We start from the raw sequence: 14,450 nt of genomic DNA, 5'->3' as shown, positions 1-14,450 counted from the left end.
AAATAATGCCAGTTCCAGTTGAAATTGGGTAGATAGTAGAGTTACAAAATGTAAAGTGAATAGGAGATGAAAGTGGGGTAAATCATAAAATAAACATAGACCTAAAGAGTTTAAAGATAAGACATCCATGCAGGCAATTGGAAATATGCCATCCACCCCATGGAGAATCTGAGATAAAGGATCCTATCAGTTATTTATTGCTCTTGAGCCCTTACTACAATGCCTAATATGGTGGGGGGGGAGGTTATAATGTAAGTGGATACCATAAACTTTTAGAAAATTTGTTTCTTTTTTTAGAACTATTTGACAAGTTTGGAACTATTTTGGCAAATCCACTCAAATAAATAAGCTTTCCTTATCTTTCATGACTCATTGTTTGGGAACACTGTATATGGCAATGAAAACATGAGCACACCTAAAAAACTAAGTGAATCATGGTGCTTTCGTCCCAGCTGGCATCAAGAAACCACAGGTTTTTCTTCCACATTTTTACGAGGGCCCTCTCAGGTCTCCATCTGGCATCCTAAGTGATCTGCACAAAGTACAGATTACACTTTGTATAGCCACAAGGAGGGCTGTTTCAGTGTATCAACATGACAAAGTACATAATGCTGGTAACTTGGTATTACAAATCACAACAGCACCTCTGGCTTTATGGAATCTCGGCCTTTAGTAGCTGAGGGGGACTTCTAGCCAGCTGCTTGAGCATACTCAGAGCAGCAGTTCTCAAACTGGAGTGGGTATCACCTGTTAAAACACAAATTTCTTCGTCTTCCCTGATCCCCACTATTTCTGAATCAACGTCTGGGGTGGGACCCAAGAATTTGCATTTTTACTAAATTCTCCCAGATGAGGCTGATTCTGCTAGTCTGGGAACCACACTTTAAAACTCAAGACAAATACCAAAGTCTTTTTGGACAGAATAACTTAATTGATAAATGTACAAATATACCGTGGACATCACTAAAGTGCGGAATAGAAGATGGACATGAGGGACGTTTATTGTGACAAAGTGTTTTTCTCCGAAAATGACATAAAACATGTAATTTCCCTCAGAAATCTACCACTTCGCAGCGGGCAGCTACTACAGAACTCGGAGGATCCAAAATATTGAGTCTCCGTCCATAAAGCGTGGAAAATGTGTGACTGCAGCTGGAATCACTAAAGTAGGCACACTGAAAAATTAAGGACAGCATGTCCATCTTTAAGTAGTACTTCGTGCAGTTGCCTCTCCAACGTCCTGTTTTACCCTCACTCTCCAGGGATAAGTTGGAAAGGAAAGAGAGAAGAGGGTAGGCTAGGTGGCGCAGTTGCTTAACTCATTTTCCTGGCAAGCCCAGCATTTGCTCTGGAGCACAGGTGGAAAAAATGTCCAATCCTTAAATAGTATTTTAGAGTAAAGCAACCAGTTCCCACCCACCTCACGTATGTGAACTGTAACAACTACGAGCGTGGAGCTCAGTAGTTTGCATGGGGTGTAGCAGCCGAGGTCGTAAGACCTCAGGAAAAGAAAGGGAAGAAGGGAGAAGAAGGGGAACCTTGGGTTCATCGAACTCCCACGGTGGCCTTTAGGGTGCAGGCGAGTGTGTGCCACTGCCCCGTACTTATCATCGTGGCTCGCAGCGCACGCGGCGGTGCGCATACAGGGTCCCAGCGGCTAATGCTGGAGTTGGGGACCCCGAAAAGCGCCCAGCACACGGGGGATGGGGCAGAGATCTGTTTGCAGGGGTGCATTGATTTAGCCCCACTTACGTCCCGACTCATAGAAGTCTCCCTTCTCCACAGCACGACAGAAAAGTAGGCTCCGAAAAGCTTCCCGGCCGGCAGGCGGCTGGCGTGCAAGCTGGGCGTCCGTGCCCAGAGCCGAGCGCCCAGATTTGCTGCCCCCGCGCGCCGGATGGCGGCTCCGCGTCGGGAGAGCTCGGACGTCCGGCTCCGGCGGTTCGAGCCCGGGCGCCGCGCAGGTAAAGGGTTACGGGTGCGGGAGGCTCGGCCGCCCGGCCACGTGACGCGCCGCCAATGGCCGCGCCGGGGCGGCCCCGGGAGCGGCGGGCTCGGGCGCGCGGGGCGGCTCGCGTTTCCCGGCGCGGCCGCCGAGGCCGGCGAAGCCATGGGCGCCGCGACGCCGCCGCCGGCCGCAGGTAGGGACCGTCCCGGCCCGCGCCGGAGGGGGGGCTTGCGTCCTGCGAACTTGGCTTTGGGCACGGTTTCCGCACTTCTCTCGCGGGTCATTTTTTATTTCTTGATTTGCTTTTGCCCTGGGGAAAAGAAATGGGGGGAGGCACTTTGCAGTTTGGTAACTTCAGGAAAATTCTCGTCATTCAACAGAGGCGCTGCACGAGAGGCAAAACCGGGCCGGAGAGGGCACTTTTACAAATTCGCAAAACTAAAGAGCAAGGCGTTTGTCAAGCTTGGCATCTAATTGGCCGTGTGAAACACTTTTGCATTTAAATCCCTAATTAATGAACTTCCAACAGTGCCTGAGAACTGGAGTTGGAAAAACTGCAAGAGATTTCCCCTTATTTCTATGCCCCTCCCCCATTTTTAAGCGTCTGTTTTTAATAAAACGGAAATGGAATGTGACCGCCGCTGTTTCTCTGAAATGCCCTTGGGTCCCAGGATTTGCCCCCCGCGGGGCGCGGGCGCCCTGGGCGGCCGGCAGGGGTGGGGGCGGAGTCGGGTGCCAGGAGGCAGCGCGCAGTGCAGAGGGCGCCAGGTGCAAACAGCTGAATGGTCACAAAATGTTTGCTAAATATTTAATAATTAGGCAAGCATCTCCCAGGTCGATTACTTGGGTTGCACGGACCTTGGCAGCCCTGATGCGGTGAGATTTTCACAAACCAGCACTGAAGAATTTTCCCAAGGATATAAGGTAGAAATCAATGCTTTTTCCCCCAGCACTGTAGTTAACCTTAAAAACCAAACAAAATAAAAACTCCCTTAAATGACTTAGTACATGTCCTTTTCCATCTCGGTATAAAAGTTTGCCCAGTGAATTTAGAGGAAGTCAGTGTTCCATGGGGAGGTTCAAATCATTAAAGAACAGAGTGTTTATTTTCTCCGTGTCACTATTTATGGGAGAGCATTGCTGATGGCGCTCCTCACCATGGCTGGTGGATGTCCTGGGTGGTTGTGGCCAAGCTCTTGTGAGGAGTAAAATCTGGAGAAAAGATGAGAAACATTTGAGAGTTGAATGAGAAAGAAATGGAAAGTGCTTGCTGTTTTTAAAGATAATAGATTCTATATTTGCTAGGGTTTCCCCCATTTCATCCTTCAGTTAATACTATTTTAAGGATGAGACAGATAGATAGTAAAGCTTCTAATCTAAACACCAGTGCCTCCAGAACACCTTACGATCCCTTTTGTAAAACCCCTGTCATGAGGCAGATGAAGCTCCGAAGGTGAAGTCAAATTCTTGGCTATTTGTATTTCCGTTGTGTGATGCGTCCGTTGTTTTGGTCACCAAGGAGAAATAGAGTAGCTGCTGATACAGGAAGGGGAGGTGTGGCTTACTTCTCTTTCTCGCCCACTCTGTGTCCATCCTTTGACCCTGCTCCTTCCTTCATTCAGCAAGTATGTGACAGGTGCCTCTTTCATGACACCTGTCCCATGGCCTGGTCCTCACTGGTTCTAAAGATTTAGATACCGAATGATATCTAAAGATAAATAGGACTAATCTTAGCTATGTTTTAAAGAGCTTTTTGCATATCCAGAATTTAAAACTAAACAAAAATTTGCCTATCAATTAAACATGTTCCATTATCCTAAACATGGAATGATTCCTTTGACTTCTCACCTAGAGCCTCTCTAAACCTGGAAACACAATCTGGCTAAGCTCTGGCCAGAATCCAGTGGCAGCCCAAGGGCAGAGCACAGGTACAGCCCTCTTTCCTTCTGGAACCGCCCTGCCCTGGGTACTCAGAAGCCCATTGACTGTGCTTCTTGGAACGGACTCCGGTTTCCAAACACTTGAATACCAACCTCCCAGTAGCTGGGTTTCCTCTCCCCAGATTGTGTTTCACATTCCCCTAGTTACACAGTTTCTCTGAATCTTGGGCTCTTTTTGGGTCTTGGTTAAATAATACCTACCTCCTGCTTGTCTTTTTTCTTTTTTAAAAAAAATTTTTGGTCATTAGACTGATTATCTGGTTACAGAGAGACTTTCTGGGTATCTAGAAGAGTTGAGAAAAGTTGGTAGGCATGTCCTAGGGGAGGGCAAACTTAGAGCCTTTACCCATTTGCAGGTCAAATGGGTCACCCAGTTGTAGCGTTTCTAGAGTGTCTGCTCCTAACCACTGAGCAAGCCTGCCACCCTAGTTGTAGTCTTTCTTACTATGGTTATCCCCTGAATGCTATGTAAGAGAATAAACTGAAATTATTCATCTACTTGCACCCTTTCACTTGAGAATATCATGGTCCCACAGAGGCTGGGGGGAAGAACTGTAGATCATCAAATGATCCTATCCTAAAACATCCTTAAAACACCAATGTGTCCTGCAGCAGTTAGTTAAAAGAACTCAAAACACTGATCCCGAGAGTTGTCGGGCATCTTAGAAAAGATGCTCCTGAGTTGCAGTGAATATTAGTAACAGACGACAAAAAGAATATCGTGTCTCAAGTTTTATCACCAGCAGTGAATTCTGTTTTATTCAGGGCACAGTGGTTCTCCAAAGTTAAATGAAACCCCGACCTGGCCTTGGAGATATCATGTGTGTAGACCCAGAAACACCAGATAGTTGGTGAGGTTCTGGGGACACAGTCCTTGTCTTTAGGGATTTTACAGTCTTGGAAGAAGCCACTGAAGGATTTTAAGCAGAGCAGATCTCTATTTTAGAAAGTTCACTCAGGCTGCAATCAGAAGAATGAAACAGGGAAGATACAAACAAGACCAAAAGTAGCTGCTGCAAAAGTCTACATGAGAAGAGAGAGGAAAGTGAATCGATTCAAAGATATTTAGGGATGCAGTGATATTACGGATTTTAACTGTAAGAAAGTATTAGATGACTCGAATCTCTGACATCATTTCAAGGTACATTCTTTTCCAGGTAGATAAAAATAGGACACATTTCGCTGCAGTGTTCGCTGCCTCTTGGGCCCCTCCAGTTTGTTTCCATCACAGAAAAAAGCTTCTGATAAAGAATGAGGCAATTATATTTCACATTTTCAACAGCCTAGTGCTTCCTTCTGAAGACTTAAATATATACATCTGAAGGCAAAGTTAAGGTGAACTGTTGCCCTCGTATTATATACACATTCTCTGATGTAGCTTAGCTCCTCTGGGAGTGAAAACGTCCTGACTTTTGACTGTCTAACACTAGTGGAAGTGGACGGTAGACTAGTCTGTCTGTCTGTCTGTCTTTCTTTCTTTCTTTTTTTTTTTTCTTTTTTGGTTTCAATTGGCCACAACATAGCTTACTGTTTGGATCTTAATGACTTAACAAGAATGAAAAAGGAAGGAAAAAAAAGGAAAAAAACATAGCGTACAGCATGTCACAGAGAGGACTGTATCATATCTGCAGGTGTGTCAGTGGTGTGTGAGAAGCGCATGTGCCTCTGAAAGAAGAAAAGTCACCTTGGTTATGGACTCGTTAATTGGTAATTGAGTATATATGTATCTTGGTCATGTAGTGCAACATGCAAAGATTTGATTCTTTATTGCTATAAACAACAGTATCTCTTTTATTTGATGGTCAGATTGCTAACAACCTCAGTCCTCTATAATATTTATTGCAGCCTAGAAATGAATAAAAGACATTTACCTGCACCTGCAAATTTTTAAGAGCCACATACTTAGATAACTACGAGAACCTAATGGCATTTCACTTCTGATTCCTGATGAGCTTGGCTACCTTGGTTCCTGGTCCACAGCAAGCAGAGCCACCTTGTAGGTTCAATGTATGGCTCTTAAAATAACTATGAAATGTGGTCACACCCAACTGCCAGACAGTGAAAACAATACAGTGAACATTATCTGTGATTAAACCCTAAAATGTAAGAAAACTTAAATTGCATTCAGAACTATCTGTTAGCAAGGAAGTAAGTACAGAACACATTTTGGAAAAATGTACTTTCAGTCCTTTCTAGAGCTGGCAAAGAACCCTCGAAGTTACTTGATCTAACTACCTTAATTTACAGATGAGGAAACTGAGTCACAAACAGGTTAAATGATTTGTCCAAGATCATATGGCTGCCATTGGAAAAGCTACTGGGATCAGAATCTGAGAGTCCTAATTCCTGGTTTAGTCATCTTCCTACTACTGCCTAAGAAGTACAAATTTTAGTACTATGGAAAACTCATTTTCTATTAAGTATTATATTTTCCCAAAATATAATAGCCACTGTTCATTTAATTTAGAAATTACTTATATATACAGTATCAGTTACATGCAGCTGTGTAACAAACCATCCCAAACATAATGGCTTAAAACAACCATCATTTATTTACCTTATGATTCTGTGGATCAGCAGTTTGGGCTGTGCTCAGCTGGGCGCATATATTGGTCTTGCACAGGCTCCGTCATGCGTCTGTGGTCACTAAGGTGGCTCTGCTTCTAAGTGTTAGCCAACCTTCGGCTGAGTCACCGGGGAGCAGCTGAGCCTCAGGTCTGTCATCGTTCGGCAGGCTGGCCTGGGCTTGTGCATGTGTCGGCTCAGCATGGTTGCAAGAGGGAAACAAGACCCCTTGAGGCCTAGGCTCAAGCTGACACAATTCATTCACTTCTACTCCAGTCTATTTTAAAATCACGTCAAGAGGCCAGCTCAGATTTAAGGGGTGGAGAAATAGACTCCACCTTTTGATGGGAGGGGCTGCCAAGTCACATTAGAGGATGGCGTGGATTCAGGGAGGGATGGAGAATTGTGGCCATTTTCACACTCTACTATATGGGCCCAGTACCTTACATAACTTATCTAATTCGATTCTCACAGCAACACTACAGGCTAAGGCAGAATTCCTCTTTTACAGGTGAAGAAACTGAGACCCAGACATGTTAGTATGGACTGGGTGGGCGTGCAGCTGGTGAGAGAGGGTCCAGCACTGCCACTGGGGTCTGTCTGACTCCAAAGCCTGTGCTCAGAACCACAGAGCAGCTCCGCCCCTCTGTGTTGTGCCGCAGTGAAGGGTGGGATTATTGCTCAATACCATACAGCTCAGAGTTTTGTCTGGAAAAAACCTAACTTTAATAATACTTTTTCTTGATTTACATGCTAAAAGAAATAAAATCCAACATGATCGTTCCCTTAAAGAACATATGGTCTCATTTATATGTGTGCGTGCATGTACACACATTCTAGTTAACAATAGGATTCAAGGCTGAGCGCGGTGGCTTCACGCCTGTAATCCTAGCACTCTGGGAGGCCAAGGCGGGAGGATAGCTCAAGGTCAGGAGTTCAAGACCAGCCTGAGCAAGAGTGAGACCCCATCTCTAATAAAAGAATAGAAAGAAATTATATGGGCAGCTAAAAATATATATATAGAAAAATTAGCCAGGCATGGTGGCACATGCCTGTAGTCCCAGCTACTCGGGAGGCTGAGGCAGGAGGATTGCTTGAGCCCAGGAGTTTGAGGTTGCTGTGAGCTAGGCTGACGCCACAGCACTCTAGCTCAAAAAACAGAGCAAGACTCTGTCTCAAAAAAAAAAAAAAAAAAATAGGATTCAGAGTAAAGAGAAATAAGCAGATTGGATTATCAGAGAAACTTAGTAGAGAATGAAGGTAATGAGTTCAGGGGAGCCATGGAAAAGACACATTTGAAAAGAATAATATCTATTAATAGCTTAAAAGATCCTCACATCACTTATATAAAATAGGTAATACTCCTGCTGTACAGGAGGAGTTATTTGTCCCAGATCACACAGCTAACACCTGATAAAGATGGCATTCAAACCCATGTCTATGTATCTCAGAAAACTATTCCCCCCCCCATTTTGTCCATTAAGCCAGTAGGCTTTGCTCCTCAAAGTGGGGTCCAAGGACCAGCAACATCATGATCACCTGGGAGCTTGTTAGCTTGTCAGAAATGCAGAGTCTTGACTGAACCTCCAATCTACTGGATCAGAATCTGCGTCTTAGCAAGAGCCCTGATGGTTCATGAGCACAGTGAAGTCGGAGAGGCCCTGCACTGAAGGGGGCTTGGGGAAGGGACTGTATTAAGATCAGCAACAGAGGGTGGAAGAGCTTCCTAGCCAGAGGGAACAGCAAGAGCAGAGGCCTGAGGCTGCAGTCAGCTCCACAGCTTTGAGGCCAGCGGAGGGACTCCCAGTCTAGAGGAGAGGCTCGATTTTTGCATTAGAGGCAAGTAGTGTGAGACTGGTGGAATCACCACGGATCCCGATGAAATCTGCTTTCTAGGAAGGTTCGCCAGGCAGCGATGAGCCTGGTTGTAAGGTTCTGCTGTCGTCCTGGCGCACCATGAGGAAGCTGAGACTGAGGTAGGGATGGAGGACGTGGAGGAGAAAGGGCCAGTCTGGGAGGTATTTCAAGGCACATCCCATAGGACAGGATGCCAGATTGGATTGTAAGGGAAGAAAGGGAGAAGGTGGAGACCATTCTGAACTGCCAAGTTCCGAATCGTGCTTCCTAACCTTCAGGTAGGGATGTTGTCTTTGCATTCTTTACTGCTGAAAAAGAGGGGTACTTTTTGATGGTAGTGGTTTGAGTTTTTGTTTATTTATTTATTTGTTTTAAGGCAGCTGCCCCCATTCCTTGGAAATATAGCAGTTTTCCAATTTTTGCTAAGAGGCAGTTCAAACATTAAAATTCCAAATCTACATGCCCATGTAAATAGTGGCAAATTTTTGGCAGGCAATTATTTATAATGAAACAGTTCTTCATGTAGTTTATGAGGCCTTCCCAACTACCCTGTGACATGTGTGTAGGTAGGATTAGTATGATCGTTTCACAGTTAAAGACACTGAGACTTGGAGATTTGACTCAGGCAAGATTGGAACCCAGGTCTGCTGGCCCCACACCCAATCCTGTATTTGTCCACTAACGCACCCTGCAGGTTGTGTGTTTGGTCTTTGGAGGAGATTATCAAACTGATCATCTTTTTGGTTTTGTTTTGTATTCTCATATACACTCAGCCAAACTTGGAAAGATGCTTGAAAGTTTATGATTTTGAAGTAATTATTTCATGGAAACTTGAAAATGACTTATTGAAAACTGGTTTTCTCTGACACCTGGTTTTCTTATTTCATGGAATCCATATGTTGATTCCAATGGCAACGAACCACACTTTGTATTTCAAATGATGTGAGCTATTTTGCAGCCCTTCCCTTTGATTCTTTGAGTGATGAAAAGATTTTGATTTTTTTTAATCAATTTTTAAGCCTATTTCTTAAGCAACTAAGCTGAGCCTTTAAAAATGTCCATAGATGACCTCCCTTTTTATGGATAAGAAAACCAAGGCCTGGAGAGAGGAAGGGACCTGTTCAAGGATAACCCCACAAGTCGGAGTTAGCCCTAGGTTTGGGACCCCCTTTGCTAACCTCCCCCCAACCCCAGTCCTGCTCTTTTTGACTAAGCTGTTTCAAGGCAGTTCTTTTCCCTACTGTGGCATTTCCTGGCCGCTGACAAGCAGTGTGGGGAAGTAGAAAGAGCTCACATTTTAAAGTCACAATGACCTGAGTTTGAATCCTGGTTTGCTAAATAGCTACCTGGCATGTAACCAATACATTTGATGCTCTAGTCGTTTCTAAAGAGAATCATAAATCAGAGTTAATTGGCTAGATAGTCAAGATTTGGTTTATATTTTTTCTGCATTCTCTTTTAAACCTGACAAGACAAGTTTAACGATCATCACTGGGATCTGGCTTTGGCGAAGGGAGCCAGATGTTCTAGGAGTGGACGTGATAAATGCTCTGCAGAGACACGCTGCAACCAGGCAGGCGCCCGCCTCGGACGCTGACAGAGGCCGGATCCCGCCGCAAATGCCTTCGGGCTTTGCTATTGGTGCCGCGCTCTCTGCCTTCAAAGACAGAAGGCAAGTGATTCCTGGTGCTGCAGCACAAAGCTGAGTTGTGGCTCCGGGCCGTGAACCTGAAAACGGAGGCAGGGAGAGAAGTCACAGCTTACTGGTGCGGAGAGAGTTAGAGGGTTGCTTTTTTAATACCCTGCCTACATTTGAGGATTTAAATGGGGCAAAAGGGGTGTTACTTTTATGTAACCAAAAAAAAAAAAAAAAAAAGCTAAGACAGTAAAATTACTGAAATTGCAACCCTTACCAAGCAGTCACCTTTTAAGAGTTATCTACACAAACCAAAAGCAAAACAAACAGAAACATGAGCATTCACCGCGGGTGTGACTGGGCGAGACACAGGAACACCCACGCCCATGAGTCAGAAATCATCAGAACCATCAGAACCATCATCCCCAACACAGATGACAGCATCATAGGCACTTTCGTTCCCGTGGAATCTCCACTCGCTTGCTTGCGGGTGTTTACCAATCGGTGTAGTTTACGCGAGCCCTTTGGAAAGAACCTCGGTGTGCAGGGGTTGCATTTCTTCCATCCCTGAGCTGTCCGGGCCACTGCACTCCTTGAGTGGTCCCAAAGGAGGAAAGGCTGTGGCCCACTTGGAGTCAGGCCCGGCTGTCCCCGAAGAGACTGGGATGAGGGCCGGGCCGCATGAGGTTTGAATATCGGCTCTGCCTTTGCTGTGGAGCCTCAGGAATGTCACTTAATCTCCCTGGATCTCAGCTTCTTTATCTGTAAAACTGGGCGCTAAGTACTTCCCCTAACACATGTCTACCTGGCAGGTCCACAGTCGGCAAATGCAGACTTTAAGAAGTCTGAGTCTCGGCCTCTGTGGCCTCCCGTTTGCTCGAATGTAAATCGAGAAGTCGAGGCCAGAGCAGCGTCTCGGGGCACAGAATGGGAGGAAGGATGGGGCGGCCCGGAGCTCGCACGTCTGCCCACAGCGCCGCCTTTGCCGCAGGCGAAGCCACGCGACGTGACAGGTGCCTCCAGGCCTCCGCGCGGGAGATGGCCCCAAATTTCCAACCAGGGGCACAGCTTTCCTCATGGGAGTGTCCGCTTGAGTATCTGCCCAGGGACAGTTTCAAATGCCTCCTGGGTACAACTACCCTGCAAGCCGGGGAAGGACCTGGGGGTAAAACCCAGCATCAGCCCCATGATCGTCCTGGCGGGAAGTAGGGAGGAGGCCAGGGACAAAGCGCAGTTCTGCGGGAAAGCACAGCCCACCCCCGTGCTGCGGGGACCCCGGTGCACGTGGGGAGACTGAGGAGACGGCGAACGCGGAACGGTGAGAGCTCGGGAGGGCGACCCCTCGGGTCTGCATCGCCGTGAGGGATTTTCGAAATGACTGCATTGGCGTGTATAGTATTTAACAGAGAGAGCCATGGCCTCGCTTTTAGAATGTAATATGTTCTTCCTCCTTCATTTCGTGAGTTTAAACGTTGGACTTTCTAAGAAATATTATTGTAATATGTTCTGCCTGTGGAGGGCCCATTCTAGTTAGTGAACCTAGCGCCATAAAAAGCTTTTTTTTTTTTTTCCCTATTAATGTGTAGAATAAAATCGAAATGCCCTTTTATTGAGCTCGTGTCCGCGGAGGTGGAGCACTGTGCCAGGTGGAGGGGATGCCGGGGTGACAGCGCAGACCTAGCGCGGTCTCACGGGACACAAGCGCGACACGCAGCCACGCGCGCCACGCCTGGCACGGCAGGGCGGGCAGGGCTGACTCCGCTGGGGCAGCGCGAGCTGTGGCTCCCTCTCCCGACCAGCTGTGGCTCCCTCTCCCGACCAGCTGTGGCTCCCTCTCCCGACCAGCTGTGGCTCCCTCTCCCGACCAGCTGTGGCTCCCTCTCCCGACCGACCGGGGGCAGGACGGCCTCCCTGAGGCAGGGATGTCAGCTGCGATCCAAAAGACAAGAGACCCCCCTGGCAGCGGGAGCCACGGAGGTGGGAGGGCCAGCGGCTCGCTGACAGGGCCCCAGGCGGGTGGTGTCCGAGCAGTGTCTTGAGCACGGAGGATCAGGAGCGATGGGTAGTCGCTCCATCCTGCAGGGCCTTGTAGGCCCCTGCTGTAAACCGACCGCAGCCAATCGGGCCTTCCTGTATGTAAGGTCCCTCCTGGTGGCTGTTGAAACCTCCAGGATTTAGAGGTAGGTGAGGATAAAGGTCTCCTTCCTCGCAGCCTCAGCGCTTGGTCTGGGGTTTGACTCAGCCTCACAGGGCAGCATTGATTAGTAAGCGGGAATGGAACATCCGTACATCCTGTTCCCGAAGCTTGGTGAAGTCCCTCCTTCCATTCTTTTAGTTTCTCCAACTGTATCTTTCACGGAAAGTTCATTAGAGGCAAATGTGACACTCTTCTAGAACAAGGGTTGAGCTCACCTAACAGCTTAATTTAAGCAGCAGGAATTCTTTGAACTTTCCACGGGACAAAGCATTTTTCATAAACAAGCACTGGGAACCACTGGGGAGGGTACAGGCTGCTGGATTGCTGTAATCCACCCTGTCCATGCAAGGGTGGGAGTGCCTCCCACCATGCTATTTCTAGCCAGTCCACACTCTTAGACAAAACTGATTTCACCAAGGAAAAATAACTTCTTACGTCCATTTTGCTGATTCGTAAAGTCCTTTGTGTTTACTAGAGGTAAAGAAGCTAGCATACCTGTACAAGCCACCCTTGCCTTCTGATTAATTCTAACCATCTCTGAAGTGTGTACTAGAACTATATTAATACTAATTTAATCAACATCCTAAGGTACAGATTAAAAGCACACTCACAAATCCCAGACTGTCTATGCTGACATATCTTAAAGCAAATTATGGACAATACAACCAATTATAATTAGTGGTCTTTATCTGGAGAACAGTGAGAAGGTCTTAAACTGGGAAGTAGTAAGATTTGCATCTCTGGCTGCAGTGTAGGAAGCAAGAAGGCAAGACTTGGGGAGAGAGGATCAATTAAGGGACTATTGCATAAGAAGAGGTTGTTCCCTCTCCACTTGAGTAAAATAGAGGCAATTAGCAAGAAGTAGATGGATTACTTACATATTATATGAGATCACAAGGATCTAGTGATGAATTGTAAATGGGAAATAAAGGAGAACATGTCAAGATCGGATTTTAGGACCCGGGTATATAAGGAATTTTGCTGCAGTGTTATTTGTGATCAAAAAAAAATCATAAGTCATCAATATACATTGGTTAAATAAAGCACAAATTATAGATATAATGCAGTACTCTGCACTAACTGAAAAATGAGATATACTAGCCGGGCACGGTGGCTCACGCCTGTAATCCTAGCACTCTGGGAGGCCAAGGCGGGCGGATCATTTGAGCTCAGGAGTTCCAGACCAGCCTGAGCAAGAGCGAGACCCCGTCTCTACTAAAAATAGAAAGAAATTAGCTGGACAACTAAAAATATATAGAAAAAATTAGCCAAGCATGGTGGCACATGCCTGTAGTCCCAGCTACTCGGGAGGCTGAGGCAGTAGGATCGCTTGAGACCAGGAGTTTGAGGTTGCTGTGAGCTAGGCTGACGCCACAGCACTCTAGCCTGGGCAACATAGTGAGACTCTGTCTCAAAAAAAAAGAAAGAAAGAAAGAAAAATGAGATATATTAATATATGAAATGGCATTATGGGAAGATATTCAGGATATAGTCTTAAGTTTTAAAAAATTTGTTGAAGAAAAATGCACTAGTGTTTCATTTTAATAAAATAGTCATAATTACAATTAGCACTTAATAGAAAATATCTGAAAGAATAAATTTCAAACTGATACCTTGAGATTACAGGGCATTTGCCATCTACATTTGACATTGCTATACTCTGGATTGTTTGCAACTCCCATGTTAAAGTCAGAGTCAGAGAAAGCAGACTTTGCAGAAAAAGAGGAAACTACCCTACTTCTATCGTGAACGCTTCTCATTGTTCTGTCTTAAAATGATTGCTCTCTCTTCTGAACACACAAACCACATACATTCCAGCATGTTGCATCCAAAAAGGGCTTTACAGATCATTTAGTTCAACATCCCCATTTCACATATGAGGAAGCTGAAGTCCAGAGAGATTAATGGTTTAGCCAAAGTCACACAACCCTAAATTAATAGCAGAGCCAAGATTAGACCCCAGGGCTATGCTGACTTGTGCTCTAGAATTCTTTCTACGATAAGCTAAGTCTCCTCTAGTACTCACTGTATCTGTGAATAACTTAACTTTCCTTGGACTGCCAAATAAATAAATTTGTCTTTGACCTTCAGTAAATCATGTGCTCAAACTCAGAGAGTCAATGTCCAATGTTGTGCTCACACACTGCAGAGCGCTCATCAAAACAATTGACAGACTTCAGGTAGACTTCAGATCTAAGAAGTGAGACTAAAATTCAGGAAAGAGAAGTATTCCCACTCTTGGCTTGTACTCACACAGTGCTCCCAAGCTTGTGTGCACATGCGTGCTTTCTCTCAACAGACACACAC

General features: G+C 45.9%; 1 protein-coding gene across 1 annotated transcript in view; it reads left to right on the top strand.

Annotated features, from left to right (window-relative positions):
- The first annotated feature begins 2,071 nt into the window (after positions 1-2,071).
- Positions 2,072-14,450, top strand: part of C19H4orf19 (chromosome 19 C4orf19 homolog) — a 90,923-nt gene continuing 78,544 nt past the window's right edge. Inside the window, exon 1 of the mRNA XM_069494288.1 lies at positions 2,072-2,141. The gene's annotated coding sequence lies outside the window, so the exon portion shown is untranslated. The remainder of the gene's footprint in view (positions 2,142-14,450) is intronic.

This window comes from Eulemur rufifrons, chromosome 19, assembly GCF_041146395.1.
Source record: "Eulemur rufifrons isolate Redbay chromosome 19, OSU_ERuf_1, whole genome shotgun sequence".
NCBI classification, from domain to species: Eukaryota; Metazoa; Chordata; class Mammalia; order Primates; family Lemuridae; genus Eulemur; species Eulemur rufifrons.
The sequence above is the reverse complement of the archived record's forward strand: the minus strand, read 5'-3'. Positions and strand labels throughout refer to the sequence as shown.